The 16,903-nt window shown below is 49.7% G+C and overlaps 1 protein-coding gene across 3 annotated transcripts in view; it reads left to right on the top strand.

The window, feature by feature from the left end:
* THADA (THADA armadillo repeat containing) overlaps positions 1-16,903 on the top strand; it is a 266,071-nt gene that overhangs the window by 232,840 nt on the left and 16,328 nt on the right. The gene's annotated exons all lie outside the window — the stretch shown is intronic.

Genomic DNA, 16,903 nt, shown 5'->3' with positions numbered 1-16,903 from the left:
GCTCCTCATTTGTTGTGATGTTAACCTGGGATGTATGGCGGGAGCAGCCCAGGTGGACAGTTCTGCGTTCGTTGCCACTCAGCTCATGATATGAGGGGTGAAAGCCTGGGCCCTGATTATCTGTAGGTGATGGCAAATGCTATGGAAGCAAAGGGGAACTGTTGGCTGTGGGTGGAAAATGGGCTTCTGGTTGGAAGGGCCAGGAGGCAGGTGGAGTGGAAGCAAGGCCACACCTCTGGACAAATGGCCGTCTGGGATGGTGACGTTTCTGGTGGACTTGGATTCTCTGCACTTGGGACTGGGTGTCAGGAAAGATCTCTGGGTCAGCCATCTCAAAGAAAAGCAAGAACACCATTTTGAGGCAAGGGGGTTACAGGCTGAGCACAGAAATTTGCCTTGTGGACAGCAGAATGGGAGGGAAAACAGACGGTGTTTGTAACAGGTTCGGGACCCCTCGTCCCCCAGGTTGGGATTGTGGCCCTGGGAGTGTGTGGACTTCCGGCGCCTCAGTCCACTGCTGTAATTGGTCTGGGCACTTCCCTCTGCACGTGTGGGAGAAACTAGTCTGTAAACGACCTCTCAGTGATACAGTCCGCTCTGCAGCAGGGGTGGCCAGCATCGCCTTTGCCTCTGCGGGCGACATACAGGTGCTATTGTTTGGAAAAAATTAAGTTAAATTAATTCTTACTTTTCCTGCTAAGAAAAATATAAACCACGAGGACGCCCTGCCTGTAAGATTTCATCCTATGATTGAGGCTGGATGAGGGCAGGGGAGCTTTGCGCTCATGCTGTCCACCGGCCTGCTGGGGACACAGGGAAGGGGGAGGTGCATTTTGACGGTGGGGTCTAGGGAGGTTCCTGAGAGTGGAGCTGGCCCGGAGGAAGAGATAAATGCGACACAGATGAGAGCATTCAACACAGAAGGAAAAGCGGAGCCAAAACCTGGAGTTGGGGGGGCCTTGGGAGCTGATGGGGGAGTGTGTGAACTTGTGTGGCCATGCTCAGACGGAGGCCAGGGAAGTAGAGAAGGCGATAAAGCCAGAAGGCAAGGGCACCCAGGCTGGGAATGATTTTGAATGCTGAGCCGAACCTCTTGTAGGTGGAGCGAGGCTGGAGAGGGTTTTAAATGGGAGTAATGTTGACAGAAACATGTATTTGAGATGGATCAGGGCTGGGGGTGAGTGAGGGAAATTTTGAGGCAGAGAGAACTGGGGCTGGTAGCAAAAGTCCACACGAGCTGTCATCAGCGTGATCGGGGGTAGAGTCAACAGGATTTGGGGGCTGGTCCTTGTGGGAAGTGGGAGACAAGGAGAAGCAAAGATGACTTCAAGGTTGAAAACCTGTAAGATATCCCCAGGAAATACCAAGCTGTGCCCCTGGCACCAGTGTAGCGGTTGGGCTGTGGTGTTGCAGGAAGTGAAACTACCCGGAATCGGGAAAGGCACTTAGAGGCCACAAGTCACTGTGATCGGGGACAGAGTATTCCTTAGGCCTTGGAGAGATCGGCAATGGAAATTGAGACAGCAAAGGAGGACCTTTATCTGTTGTAGGAACAGAGTGAACTGCCTGGCTCTGTCCTGCCCTCCCCAGGACACTGCACAGGCGGCCTGGGAGCCTAGCACTCCTTAATGGGCCCAGTTATTAGTCCCAGGGGCCACTGGCCAGAGGCTGTCGAAGAAGACCCAAACATTCACCAGTCATTCATCACCCTAGTGTCACCTTGAACGCAGTTGGCTTCAGGTGGAGTGAATTGGTCAATGATTCTGGAAGGCCCAGAGAAAATGACTGTTCACGTAGCCCTATGAGGGGAGATTTGTTGTTCACTTTTTTTGCTTCCTGATTGCTCCTGCTGTCCTCATGGTCACCTGGGAGGTGAAACTCACAGCCTGTTAGCAACATCCTGAGCACCACCTGAGGCTCCCTTCCCTTTGGAAGGAGGGCTTCAGGAAGCTCCAGCAATGGGGTCCCTGCACTGCGAGGAAGGAAGAAGTGGCACTGCTGGGACTCACAAGTCGGGGATTGAAATTTGCAGCAGGGTAAGAAGTGTTTGGGCAGGACTCCAGGAGAGGCCCATCTTCCTCCTTTCCCTGCTCTGACTTGACTTCAAGCCTTGATACGCTCTGGAAAAAGCTCTAGTTTCAAGAACAGGAGACGTTCAAGGCCGTCGGCTCTGCGGCTCCCACGTCCCTGGGCTCCCCCGCCATCCACTCAGGAAGCTCACTCGTGTCTGTCTTAGGCCCTATATCGGGATTTCACATCCAGTTGCACTTGAACAGAGACTGCCATCCGAGGAAAAAACCTGGATATTTACATTTAAGTTACTAAATTTGAGTGGTTCTCAAGTTAGGCAGACAGAGTTTGGGGGGGGGGGGGGGGTAGCAGCAGGAGGAGCTCTTGAAGGTGAGACCCTGAGCAGGCTGCTTTTGGAGGAGGAGAGGATGGAAAAACCTCAGAAAATCTCCAGAGAGCTAGAGGACGGCCACATCCAACAACTGTGGGTTTATTCCGCGGCCTTTCCTACCAGCAGGGGCGTCTGAGCCTTTATTTTTGTAGAGCCCTTTGTCTCCAGTGCAGGTTTTCGGCGGGTCTAATGTACTGGGCTGCAGAGTAGACTTGAGGGCTCTGGGACCAGGGCACAGATGGCACAGACCTGAGGTGTCGCCCGGGGATGGCCAGACCCAGAGGCCCCCAGGTGGAGCCCCACATGCTCCCCTAGCAGGGATGGGGAGCCAGGGCCGGCCGGCAGGGTGCAGCTTCCCGAAGCGCCTCCCGGGACCCCTGCCCTCCCCAGCGTGGCGCCTCCTCCCGCCCGCCAGGAGGGCCTGATTCAGGGGCCGCCTCCCTTCCCCCAGTTCCGTTTGTGAGCTGCGGGGGAAAGTTTCTGATAACCAGCGGTGGGCTTTAGCCGATTCAGGGTAAGAATGAGAAGCCTGTTAACAAGGATTTTAAGGGGCTCCAACCTCAAACCTGTTGTCAGTTTGGGTTCCAGAAAGAGGACTTCTTGGTAGAAACTTTTTAAAAAATTGATATGTAATTGGCATATGAGATAGAAACTTTCTTATACAAAATGTAAAGGACTTTCAAGAAAGAGACACACGGGGGGAGGGGAAGCAGGAGCTCACCCGCCCGCATGTGCACAGCTGAGGCCCTTCTCCTTGGAGCACTGGCTCCAAGTGGTTCTGATCCCTCCCTCCCACCAGGCCCCTTACCCACAAAGGATCATCTAAAACTTCTGCTGATTCTGCCAAATAGAAACGTTTAGTGGTGAAGCATTAAATCCCACCTTCTCTGCAACACCCAGCCCTCCAGCATCTCGCTTTCCTCTGAATCCCTGCGGCATTCAGTTGTTGTACCACCCCAAGCGGCCCTCAGTTTTCTGCTCTTTTATTATTTTCTCTTCCATGTGCTTTATTTCATTTTATCCTCCCAACTAGTGCAAGGGCTTAGAGACTGCCTTCTGTTCGGTACACAGTGGGTGGTCAGCTTGTGTTGACGGACTGACCTTTCTCCAGAGTAGGCCACCTAACAGTAATTGTCTTGGTCATTCCCGAGCTCCAAGGAGCTTAGGGTGCCCTTTGAAACAGACAAGAGCTCCAAAACAGGCACACTGACCCTTCCTGCTAGAACCAGCTCCAGGGGCAGTGGTTTGCATTGCTTCCTGCAAACTCCGAGTGGCTCAGTCCCTGGGTCGCGTAGGCTAAGAGTTGGCAGCCCTGTGGTACTTGTCCCTTCCTTCCTCTTGCCTCTCAGGTCCGAGTCTCAGGGAGCCAGCCAGGGGCTACAGCAGACCTGGCCCTGGGTTACTGGGAGACACCACAGCAGCCTCTGTGCTTGCCCTGGAGACCCGAAGAGACTGGAATAATGATGGAGCTCAGCCGGAGGTGGGAGGGTGGAAACGCGCAGAACCCAGAAAAATTGAGACTCTGAGGTTAGAGACTGGGGAAGGAGGCATGTGGCATTGTGGGGCCGAGTTGAAACAGTCACATAGCCCAGGCCAGGTGAAGAAGACCCAGCCCCCGCTCAATTTCCCCAAAACTGTGTTCCTCCTCCACCCCCCCCCACACATACACCCACCCCACATACCCCACACACATACCCCACACACACACATACAGGCACCGCCGTCACCCACACAGAGCTAGAGAGCCAGCGTGAGGGATGGACACATCTCACATGCTCCGACCCTTGAGAAGGCAGCCAGGGAGGCCGGGTCACTGTGACATTACACTGTGGCCCCACGGTGACCTAGTCAGCAAAGCCCCGGCCTGTGGGGCTTTGTGCTGAGTCACAGATGGTTCCACCCCTGGAGCCTCTAGAGCTGCCCACCCAGCCACCTGCCCCGTGGGAGGCCCTGTGCTTTTTCAATTCCTGCAAGTTCACGGGTTCAGGTCCTAGAAAAAAAGGTGGCCTCCTCCTTCCTCTGCCCTCCAGTAGGTTTTTCTCTAACGCACTCAGATACACTGTCTCCAAAGTGTCTTTTCTGTTCTGTGGTACCGGAGCCTGGGCCCAGGCTCGCTTTTAGAAGGCCTTTAAGCTCAGTGAGTATAATCCTAGATGTATGGGCCAGCTATGGTTTTTGGGAGAAGAGAGAACCAAAAAAGGTAATAACCACTGCACTAGACTGTACCCTCAAAGCTGTCTGCAAGCCTGACCTAAAGTCCTCTTGAGACAGTTAAACTTATTTGCCTCTGTCATTTCTTTGTGCCTATTTTAAAATTCTGTTGTTTTCTCACTGCTCTTCTCATATCTCCCTGGATGGTCCACAGCTTTTTCTCTTACTGTTTTTATTCATTCATTCATTCAAAAAATACTTACAAATTGCCTGTCCACCAGGCCTGCTTCATGTGCTAGTCCAAGCCACCATCATCTCTTACCTAGACTTCTGCAAAAACCTCCAGCCTGGTCTTCCTGCCTCTGCCTTTCTCTGCCTGCAGCCCATTGTCCACGTGGCTCTGAAAGGGCTCTTAGGGGGCAGGCCAGATGACATTGCCTCCTGCTCAGAACTCTTCCCTTCTTTCTCAGAATAAAACCCAACTCCTAAAGTAACATTCAAAGCCCTGCCTGGCCCCTCTCTCCAGCCTCATCGCCTGCCATGCCCTCTCCTTCTCTTTCTCTGCTCCAGCCACTCCAGCCTTCTTTGAGGTTCTGCAGGTTGCCAGGCTCATTCAAGCCTCAGGGCCTTTGCACCAGCTGCTCTGTCAACTTGGATTAAACTTCCTCCGTTCCACACGGCTGACTCCTTGTCATTTCTGTCTCAGCCTCAGCTCACTTCACAGAGAGCCTGCCTTGACCCCCCCGTTTATAGTAGCCACTCAATCATTTGCTGTTACTTTACTCCCTGGTTTAATTCTCCACATAATCCTTTCGCTATCTTACTATTTTACTGTGTATTTACCTCTTTGTCTCCCTCCACCAGAACAAAAGGATTGTTATTTAGCTTGCTGCTGTGTTCTGTATTAATAGATGACCCACAACAAAAATCAGTCAGATAATTAACGGAATGGAGGAATGTGCCTATCACAGAAAACATAATAAAGAGATTAGTGTTTTTAGATCAAACTGGGGCTTGAGTTGGAGCTGTTTGGATTCAGCTGTGAGATTGCCCTGAGGTGGTGGATCCTTGTTCTGGAGATTAAATGGGCCACCTTAGGCCCCACCTCTTCCCGGAGAAACCTTAATTCAAGGAGCTGATAGAGCATCTAGTAGGGCTAGGCCACTGACAGACCCGCACCAGCTCCGCCTTTCCCTCACCATTCCACCCTGCCCCGCGCTGGGCAGGATTTCTTGGGCAAGAGTTTCCTCCCCAGGGGCCCAGGGCCCTAACACAGGGAAGACCTTTGAATGGATCATCAGGTGGTAGTCAGGGGACTGGGGCCAGTGCTGAATGAATCCATCTGGGAGTCAAAGGCTGGTGACGGCAGCTCTGAGTCTGGGCCCCTTTCTCCTGGGGCCCGTCTGGCAGTCTTCCCCTTCTGAGTAGGCTGGTGGGGGGGGGGGAGAATACTACCCTCTGGATGCTCCTGCTTCATTTTTCTCTTTGAATCCTCACAGCCACTCTATGAAATAAATATTTTACTATTTTCTCTCTTTTAAATGCAAAGAGCCTGGAATTCAGAGAGTTGAAATAATGGACCCAAGGTCCTGTGGCAGATGTGTTGAGCCAGAATTGGAGCTCAGGTTCCTGTGGTGACAAAGGCCTTGCATTTTCAACAGCCTCTTATGAGACAGGAACAGGAGTCCAAACCCAGCCTCTAGGTTTGGAACCTAGGGGTTAATAGAAAGGAGATGTTGAAGATCTTCTAAATTCACTGTTGTGTTTGAAAGGAAGACACTCGGATCATAACCCAAGAAAATGGACTGGGAACCCAAGAGTTCAGTTAATCAGAGCTTTTCCTTGGGAAGGGAATAGAAGTTGTGGTTGCCACGGCAGGTGCAGCCAGGGATGGCAAAAGGTCCTACATCAAGATGATTGTGTCCCTATTTTCCAGTCCCCTTCCTAGAGGAAGGGACTCACACGACTCAAGGGTTTTAGAGCCTGTAATTTACAGATGTGGAAACTGAAGCCCTGGAAAGGTAAATGATTTCTCTAGTGCCACATAATTGGTGGAAAATGAAGTCTAAGACCCAGGCACACCGAGACACAGAGCAGCACTTCTCTCTGCTGCTCCCCAAGCCTTGCTTTACAGAAAGGATGTGACAGAAATGTAGGGGTACCCACTGAGATCAACCCAGACTCCTAGGTTGGAGAGAACCCATCGGGGTGAGATGGGTGCTGTGGGTAAGGGCAGAGGAAAGGAAGGCTGCTTTGAAGAGAGGGCTTGTGGGACTCCAGCATCACACGGGTGGGAAGAACTAGTGTTCTAGGAAGCAAGGCATCTCCCAGCAATAAAACCACACCCTGCCGTCCACTCTTGCCTCCTCCCACGGCTCCTGGGTGCTCACAGATTGTCAGTAGGGTTCCAGGGGAGGAAACATAAGAGGTTAGGAATTCAGAGAGTGAGGGGAGAGGGCTGTTGAAGGAAGGTAGCTACACAGGAACTGGTTCTCTCTTTTCTCATGTATGCCTTCAAAATGAAGATGCTTAATCAAGGCAGGAGCCCTTGTTCGCCCCGCCACTGCCCCTAGCCATCTCAGCGGTGGCTGCCTCAGTACAGCCCGTGACCATGTACCAAATTGCCTTTCCTATCAGTCGCTCCCCAGGAAGCCAGGCCCCTGACTTTCACCCGTGTCTCAGCCGGTGCGTCACTGGCAGCTGACTCCCTGATGTGCAAAAGCAGATGCAGACTAATGCTCCCGTCTTAAATCCAGGAGCAGGTTGCCACTGCCACTGAGTACCTGGCTGGGCCTGGTTGCTGGGTGATGGGGTTGTTTCCATGGCCTCCCAGTGACTAAGCCCCAGAGAGACAACAACAGGCTCCTCTCAAGGAAAGGAGGGTCATTTTTGTATAATTTCGCCTCCACTGTTGCTGTTCCTGAAAGCCAAGCCCCGGGGCCCAAGGTGACTGACCCCTGCGGAGGACGATAAGCCTGCAGTCGGGCTCAGGCCATCTGGCGCAGACATGGCTGGCGGTTCAGGCTCCTGCTCGTGGCCTTAACACTCCCCCGTGCTTTCCTTTCTGACCTCTGGAGCCTCGCCCACCCTCCTCAGCTAGGCGGCATCAGGGTGCAGGATTCCTCTTTTCACTGCTACAGGCCGTCTTCCTCTTTGTGCCTAAGCCAGTTTCAAGAGTTAGGGTCACTGTGCTGTCAGGGACGGCCAGGTGGGCCCTGGGCTGGGTAGAAGGACTGAGGAGTCCTGCTGGCCCTTCCTGAGGACCCCCACCTTTCAGAGCCACCAGCTCCTGCCCTTTCCCCGTCCGAGTCCATTCACCTACACAGTTGCCAGAGGACTGGTCTTCCTTCCTCCTCTGGCCCCAACAATCAAATGGCCCCAACAATCAAGTCCAGACTGTCACAACATAGCAACTGCCCGAGAACATCCTCCTGACCACTCCCAGCCCCCCATTCTTCAGCATCCTGCTGTTACCCGGGAGGCGTGAAGGCTGACATCAGAAACATGTAAAGCCCTCATCCTGCCCACAGAGCGCTCCAGGCGCTCACGTCTCTCGCAGGGGTAGCCTGGGCTGCTGTTCCCTCTGCTCCTTTTTGACTACAAGACTCCACATTGCAGGAGCCCTTACAGGCAGGAGGACAGAGGGGACGGCGGCTCTGGTGGTGCCAGGGCGTCACAGGGCGTTTTTATCTGTGTGGATGGTGTGTGTGTGTGCGTGTGCTCACACGTGCGCGTTCAGATAAATGTGTAGGTCAGTGTGTTGTAAATCTGTGTGGCTCTCGGGTGGCTCTTTGTAAAGACCACACAGGAGCAGTTTGGATGTGAGCGTGCGTGTGGGGATGAGGAGAGTGGAATTGTAGGAGTTGTGTTCTGGCCAGTTCACCGATGCATCGTGATTAGCAAAAATGAGAAATTCCCCCTCCCCCATCTAAATGGGCAGGAAATCCTCACTGTAGTTCAGTAATTCAGCTTTTCAAATGTGATTTCTTGTGAGGCTGGTCCACAGGAGGAAAGGCAGGCAGAGCCAAGTGAGAATCAGAGACCGAGAAAGACTGGCCTTGACCGCAGTTTCTCTCTCTCTTCCTGCCCCCCCTCCAGTTGAAGTACTCAAGTTACTGGAGTACAACCAAGGATCTTGGTTTGGGGTGTATCTTGAAATGGACTCTCAAAATATTTTCTTAGGGTCTCAAGCACAAAAGAGCTGGTATTTAGCCGGGGTATAGATTTGGCACCTGTAACAGAGACTCAAGTTAAAAGGGGCTTAAGTAAGGTGTAGCAGCTTATCTCTCCCTTCTCACCTAAAAGGCTTGGTGGCCTGCTGAGATGGCTCACAGTCACCAGGGACCCTCACCTTCCTCGGTGCTCTGCCATTTTCAGTAGGCACTGTCCCTCATGGTCCAAGGTGGCAGTTCCAGCTCCCACTGCCACATCCACAGTCCAGTGAGCAGGAAGGAGGGAACGGAAGGGCCCTCCTGGAAGCCACACACATCATTTGCAGTGGTGTCTCGTCAGCTGGGACTTAGTCACGTGCCACGTGGCTCAGCAAGGAGGCTCCTGCACGCACCTAAGAAGTCTCCACTGTAAGGAGGGAAGGATAGATCTGGGGAGATAGACCTTCACTTCCTGCTGTCTCCCATCTTGTTTTCACACAGGTGCTAACTACTGAGTTTCTGGAAAGTTCTGGCTGCTTGCTAAGAGCTGGGGACACAGAGATAAATAAGATAGAGCCTCTGGCCTTAACCTGTTGGGGGTCTGCCCCTCAGGTGTTATTCCAGCTAACATCAACAGGTTTCCCTTTTTCGCATCCAAATTTTTTTGTTTAGAAGCTCACATTTTATAAGAAAGGAGTAATAAGAAAGGCTAATTTTATAAGAAAAAGTTATCAATAATCAACAATAAGAATTTTTATCTAACCTTTTTCACTAACAAGTTCAGTTTTTTATCTCCATTGCATTTCTTAGGACCACACACATCATCCAAAATGCAAAAAAGAACCAAGACAACTTTATCAGGAAATGAGAGTGCAAAGCTTGCAACTGCATTATCCAGAGCTAGAAGTTACTAGAAAGTTATCTCTTTAATGAAGAGGTGGGGAGACCACCCTTCGGAGAGACCCAAGAATGGGGACATGGAGGAGAGTCCACAGGTTGTCTCTTTACATACACCTGCCCTTTCCTCCTCTACGCTTTTGCCCCCACTGGCCTTCTGCGTGCTGTGCTCTCATCTGCCAGCGAGCAGTGCATGGTGCTGGTTCTACAGGCCCCGCCCAGACCCCCTTTTCCACACAGCCTTCCAGGCCTTCGTATTTTCTTTTTTTGTAAGACCCTCTTTAGCTCTTATAAACACATTGTTTAGCTCTTACATTGTTTCTTGGTTACGATCCCACCCACATTTAGGCGTTTCAAGGGCAGGAGCCTCCATCGCAGCAAAACTGGGCATGGCAGATTCTTGAGTAGCTCACGTCAAGCCGACGTATTGCTCCTGAAGCATGGTGGGGCTTCTTTGGGTGGTGAATGTGGACATGGGGTTTGCGGTGGGCAGCTCTGCTTGGGTCAGGGTCCCCTGCCCAGCCTCACAATGAGCCCAAGGGCCCCCATGAGCCCATGCCAAGCCTTCAGAGTCAGATTAGATTGAGATGAGTCGGCAGGGGCTCCTCAAGCAGTCCAATCCCATTATACCAGAAAATGACATTCTCTTCTTTTCAGTCAGTCATAGAACATAGTGTTTCTGCTTCAGAGTTGCATGCTTTTTTTTTTTCCAAAAGTAAAAGAAAAAAATCCTATTCTTGCCCTCTCCTCCTCCTTAATCTGTTCCAAATGAGAGCTTTGAGGAGGAAAACGCCCCAGAACCTACTCTGTTAAGCAAATTGGTTTCTGCTGTGGAGTGGAGCTGGGGTGGGGCAATGGAATTAGGAAAATATATGGAACCTGACATAAAGGATTCGGTTTGTGTTTGGAAAAGGATTCAGGTTGTTTGCAGGTTTTGAGTTACCGCTTGGGCGTGTTTGAAGAAGCAGAAGCGAGCAGCACCCTGACCCACAGCCTTGTGGGTCTTTCATTCGGCCTCCTGCCTGGGCCGGTCCCCGTTAAAGATGCCTTGCTTGGCAGGCTCACCGAGAAACTTTCCTTCATAAATAACTCTCTGGGGGAGACGGGGGTGATAACAGACATTTTAAGTGGGAGCCGAGCTGCCTTAATCACTTAGGAAAGGCTGTGCACAGGTCTGGCTCTGGAATGCGCCTCGCCAAGGCCAGTGAGCACTCTTCAAGTTTTCGGTTTGGTTACTCTAATTTTATTATTCCTCTGACCTCTCTAACCAGCAGGATGATTGAGGCTCTGATTGTGAGTGCTGTTTTTATTTTTCACATTCTATTTTTATACTTGAGGCTGTGGTTATAAAATATACACTCAAAAATGTTGGCTGTGCACCCACGAGACCCAGGAGCCTGTCCAGATGCAGTGTCAGGGCTGCTCCCAGCTGTGCTCCTGTCCCCACCCCTGGCCTTTCCAGGAGGGGTGGGAGGGACGGGAGAGATGGCAGTTGCTGGTAAGAGACAGGTCAAACCATGAGCAGAATCTCGGCCAAGTATTTTAGATTGGACTCTGAGAAATTGGCAGGAATATCTTTCTGGTGGTTTCCCAAGCACACAGTGAGGAGTCGGAACCCTTGGAAGCAGAATTCCCAGGTTCAGCTAAAAGGTTCATTCATCTCCACACGTACAGTTCTCCTGCCCCCCAGCCCCCCACCATCTAGCAGAAGGTGTGTGCAGCAGGGCATTTAGATAATAATAATGAAGTTTCTTTCATTCACCACTGTTTGCTGGAAATGGTTGTCACATTCATGTCACTGTAGAAATCAGAAAATGGACATGAGAAACCTCCCCAGGCGTTGACCTTCCCGTGTTCTCCAGCCAGCCCCAGCCCCTCTGACTCTCCTCTTGCCTTCTTTTTCCCCCCGGACTCCTCCCTGCCTTTCTCTTCCTCCAACCAGAATAGATCTGGGAATCTCCTGATGTTGTTTCCCCCTTGGTTACAATCAGCGCTGGGTCTTTTGAACAGACTTGTCCATAAATCTTAGATTGTTTTCCATCTTTGAAAAAGCCGCTTCTATCAGCAAGTCATTATTCACATAGAAGGGGCAGGGAAAAGTTCACCGAATTTCAAACTTCAATTTCTTTTCACTCTATTTTACAACATCCACTCCCCAGAAACCACAGAAGTTTTTAAAAATCAGTCCCAATAGGCAGAGTGCCCTGTGACATAGCCTGCTGGAACCAGGGCCGGCCACCTGGGGCTGGGGGACCAGGGAGGGGAGGGCGTGTTTGCCTAGATTAGAGCTGGCTGGCTCTGATCCATGGGTGAAAATAATTTCAGAGCCTCAGGGAACTGAGCACCCACTGTTCTCATTTTAGAGTGGTGGATTTGGTGGGTGGGGAGATTTGGGGAGACGGATGATATTTATAATGAAAGGCTTAACTTAGCTGTTACTATAAATTAGAAATAATGAATATAGTATAATATAGCGAACGCCTAGAGTACTTCAATTCCATATTACACCAGCTAGAGGAAGGATGGAGAGTGAATTTTGAGCAGACGGGAAGAGAAAGGAGGAAAGGGGTGGGGTTTTAGTCAAGGACCTGCCAGGCCCTTTCTCCTTCCCTTTGTCACCCTCAGCACTTTGGCTTTGGCCTCCTGCTCATTCTCAGGTCACACGATGGCTGGCCCGGCTGGTGTGGCTCAGCTGGCAGGAGCGTCGTCCCCCACAAAAGGCTTGGGCTCAGTTCCAGGTCAGGCACATGCCCAGGCTGTGGGTTAGATCTTCGGCCCTGGTCGGGGCCTGTGTGGGAAACACCCGATCGCGGTTCCTCTCTCCCCCTCCCCCTCTCTCTAAAAGTCAATGAAAATGTCCTCAGGTGAGGGTTAGACAGACAGACATACAAAAAAACAACCAAGATGGCTGTGGCACCTTCAGATGTCACCCCAATGTTCTAGGTAGGAAGGAAAGAGCAAGAACATACAATTTTCTTATCACAAGATTATTTTTATCCAGGAAGAAGAAACGTCCCCCAAAGCCCCCAGGTATTTTTCTGTGTCTTTCTGGCCAAGCCTGGGTACATGGCCACCGTAGCTACAAAGGTAGGCTGAGAGAGGAAGAACCATGCAACAGAGAGTGAGGTGGCCCAGACGCATCACCTGCGGCCGGATGCCTCACCTTCCAGAACAAAAGCAGACATCTTTTAGCAGGAAGGAGGATGGCTATTGGGTGGCTCCTAGGTGAGGACTTAGTGGGTACCCAGGGAGTGCCATGACACGTGTGGGGAACTGTAAGTCCATCATGAGGAGTGGGAATGGGAGTGGGAGGGGGCAAGGGTGACAACTAACTAGAGAGGTGAGGGCCAGTTCTTCAAAGGCCAGGAATGCCCTGCTGATCACATGGCCCTCTGGAAACCTTTCCAAGGTCTAAGTAGAAAGTCGAGGAGATCATTACACATTAGGGGAGTGGACGTCAGTGCCTCTAAAGCAGAGATTTTTACACTTTAGTGTGTACACAGGTCACCTGAGGCTCTTGTGAAAAGGAGCTTCTGATTCACTAGGTCTAGGGAGGGCCTGAGGTTCCACATTTCTTACAAACCCCCAGGTTATGTCGGTGCAGCTGGTCAAGAGACCATACTCAGAGCCACCGGACACTGAAGGATATCTGGTGGGAAATAAGTGTCCAAATGTGTTTTTTAAGCATTTTAACATAACTACTAATATAACTGAAATAGGAATTAAGACTCAAATCATTAAAGGGAAAAAAAGACAGTAACTCCGTATTGTGGCCATCGCTTCACAAGGTCTATACACGTTGGATCACTGTGTTGTACACCCGGAACTAATATAACATTGTATGTCAACTATAATTTTAAAAAGTTTTTGAACATAAAGATAACCCTTAAGTTGAGTCCCCCTCACCCCCCCCCAAAAAGGCTAAATCTGTTGTATCTTTTAGGAATCCTCATGTCTACATATAACAGAAAAGCCAGACAGTGGTTTAAACACAGTAGACGTTCCTCTCCCCACCCCCAAGTTAAAGCAGTCCATAGAGAGGTCAAGCGCTCAGTCACGAGGGACCCAAGCCCCAGGCCCCTTCTGTCTTTCTGCTTCACTGTCCTGACGTATGGCTTCCATCCTCAAGGTCACCTCTTGGTCCCAGATGACTGCTAAAAGCATTTGCCATCCCATCCTCATTGCCGATGGAAAGAAAGGGAAGACAGGAGACAATAAAGAGCTGGAGCCCTCTCCTTTATGGGGAACCCTCCCAAAGTCCCATAACATACTTCTGGGTACCTCTCAGTGGTTATAACTAATAACATGGCCACATTCAGACGCAAGACATGCAAAGAAATGTGTTCTTTTGGCCTGGGCACAAGTTCTCTGACTGTGGAAGAAGGGAGCGCATCTCGCTCTGTGTCGCTTTGACACAAGAGCTATACCTAAAATAACGCAGAATGGCTGGAAATAAAGAGATGAACAAAACTATTCCGGGCAAATGGCAACAGAAGGAAAACGGGTGGCAGTAGTAATAATAATTAGGCAAACTGAAGTTTCAGACATAGAGGATGAAGGTAAGGGAGCATTGGGTAATGATTACAAGGCGTGAGCCACACAGAAGATGTAACGGGCACGGACCTTTAAACATCAGGCCAAATGGCATCAAAATAGCCCCCTCCCCCAGGAAATGTTAAGATATTAGAAGAAATCTGTTTAAATGTCAACCATAGTAGGATACTTTAACCTACTTTGTCAAATCTGTAAGGCCGAGCAGACCAAAGAATAAGGTTCGAAAGGATCTGAGTGCCATAGTCAGTAGCTTGGATATGTGTAAACCCTGCACTCTAGACAGAAAATAAACATCCGTTTCAGATAGCTACATAATGTTTACAAAGCTTGATTATATTTTGGGTCACCAAGAAGATTTCAATTCCATAAAGTAGGACCCGTCTAGGCCACATTCTGACCAGATCGCAAGCAAACTTGAAATTTAAAATCAAAATGTAACAACAAAACACCACCTGGATATTTATACATGTCTTCTAAGTAAGTTAGCCAATGACAAAGCAAAAATTAAAGACTCCTTTGAGGCTCAAATGGATGAAGACACTGTAGATGAACCTCCCCTCAGAGAAAATACTTGAAGCATATTAGACAATTAAGTTTTTATTCATAATATACAGACTTTTAAAAAAATCAGTAAATGAAGGTAATAGAAAAAGAGGCAAAAGATGAAAACCAAGCACGTTGTAGAAGGAAAAAAGCCATGAACAGTAGACATATATTATAAAAAAGAAAAAAAGCCCATCTTGACTAGTAAAGAAATGCCAACCAGAACAGCAGCCGCTGTCGTTTCCCCCGTCCTTCTGGTAAAGCATAAGAAGATTGCTCTTACCCAGAATTGCTAAGGCTGTGAAGGAACAGGCATGGCCATAGCTGGTGGGACTGTAAATTGGTATGTTTTTAGAGGGAGTTTAATGGGATCTATAGAAATTTTAAATGTATATTCCAATTGATCCAGTAATTCCACTTCTAGGAACTTCTCCTGTAGAAATGTATGTGCATGTGTAAAGATACAGGTACGAGGTTATTCCTTTCAACTGTTTATAGCAGGAAAAGGAGCAGTCTGAATGTCCTCAAAGGCTTAGTTACACTTGGCTGCATCACGTACCACATGGCAGTTAAAAGTAAGGGAGTAAACCCGTGTGAACTGAGAGCAGAGGTGTCCATGATGTAGCCTTACCCGAAAACGCAGGTAGTGGAGCAGAGTGGACTGAATGGTCCCGTTTTAAGCTGTAATAGTGGTAGTTATTATTATACATAAATACATAATTTTTTAAAGTCTAGAAGGCCATATATTATGAATTACAGTCTCTGGTGTCTCCTGGGACCTGGCAAGGAGCATAAATGCATGAACTGGCCGGGTGTGCAATAGGAGTAAATAGCGGGCGAGAGGGATGGGAGAGCACATGCTGTCTCAGTTGTAGCCAGTTGTTGCGGTTTGTGACTTTGCCTGTCCATCCCCACCCCAGGGTCCCTGGCTCAGGACTCAGGAGCAGCAGCTCTTTCTGTTTCAGCCCCAAGATGGCTTCTGGGCCCTTGGCAGGGTCAGTAGCGGTGGCCCTGGCAACGTCACTTTAGGTCCTCTTCGACAAGGACCGGGTGGACCTGGAGCTTCTGGTTGAGGGCACCTTCATTGCTCCTCTCCCCTGAGCATGGTGCATAGGCTCGGTCATGTAACTCAAAGTTAGAGTGACTACAACTGAGTTTAGGATGTTTTTCAGCACCCTACAATTCGTGGACTGTGTTTTGTTTGGGCTTCACTTGTTCCTTTGTGTTCTTCAAGCTCCCTTTCTACCTCCGAACCTCCAGAATCTTCCGGTATCTTCAGGAAGCCCCACAGGGGCTGGGTTAACCTCAATCCCAACATCACGCTATATAGAGTTACTCTTTTTAGCCAGCAGGGAGAAGGGCCAGCACAATCTCAGCTGTCCTGTAGGAGAATAGCAGGAAATGAACAGCTTAAGGAGGGGAAGACTTGAGAACTGATATCCCCCAGTTGCTGAGTTCTATCCTGCTTAGCGAAGTCTGTTTCCAAACGTGACCTTCAACTGGATTTCCCCCACGACCCTTACTGTAAATATTGGCCTGGCCACTGAGGCTCCAGTCCAAAGAATGTTTGGCCTCTGGTGTAGGGTTGTCACATTTAGCAAATAAAAATACAGGACACCCAGTTAAATTTGAATTTGTGAACCACAAATAATTTCTTTGTATAAGTATACCCCATGCAAATTTGGGACATACTTATACTAAAAAGTTATTCATTGTTTATCTAAAATTCAAATTTAGCTTAGCCTCCTCCGTTTATTCCAGCAATTCTCCAGTGGGCTCATGTGTCTCCCCCATTCCAAAAGGGGGGACATCTGAAAGTTTAAGAATAAAGATTAGTAGGAGTTGTAAGCAGTAGTTACCCACTAATAGGCCTTGCCCTTAGGGCCCTACCAGTCACCTCACCCCGGGCCTACTGAATGCGGCCCTTTTTGTGCCTCCTCCCTCCTCTCCCTTGCGTCCCTGCCTCTGAGCTTGGACCTCGGTGCCTGCCTCTGGGCTTTCTTTCTCTCAGTCTGTGGCTTTCCCCTACACTCCCGTCTCCTCCTCCCCCTTCCTCAGGTTGCTCTCACTGGTCTATAACATGTAATTAACGTTTACATATTTGAGTGTTGGTAATAATTACTAAATAAGGTTTTGTGTTCCTTTCTGTAATGTAAATAGCAGGGGGATTTGACTTTTTGCGTGTGTTTCATTTTCCTTTCATTGA

Source organism: Miniopterus natalensis, chromosome 13 (assembly GCF_054644295.1).
Source record: "Miniopterus natalensis isolate mMinNat1 chromosome 13, mMinNat1.hap1, whole genome shotgun sequence".
Classification (NCBI taxonomy): Eukaryota; Metazoa; Chordata; class Mammalia; order Chiroptera; family Miniopteridae; genus Miniopterus; species Miniopterus natalensis.
Note: the sequence above shows the minus strand (reverse complement) of the source record. Positions and strands in the feature narration are given on the sequence as shown.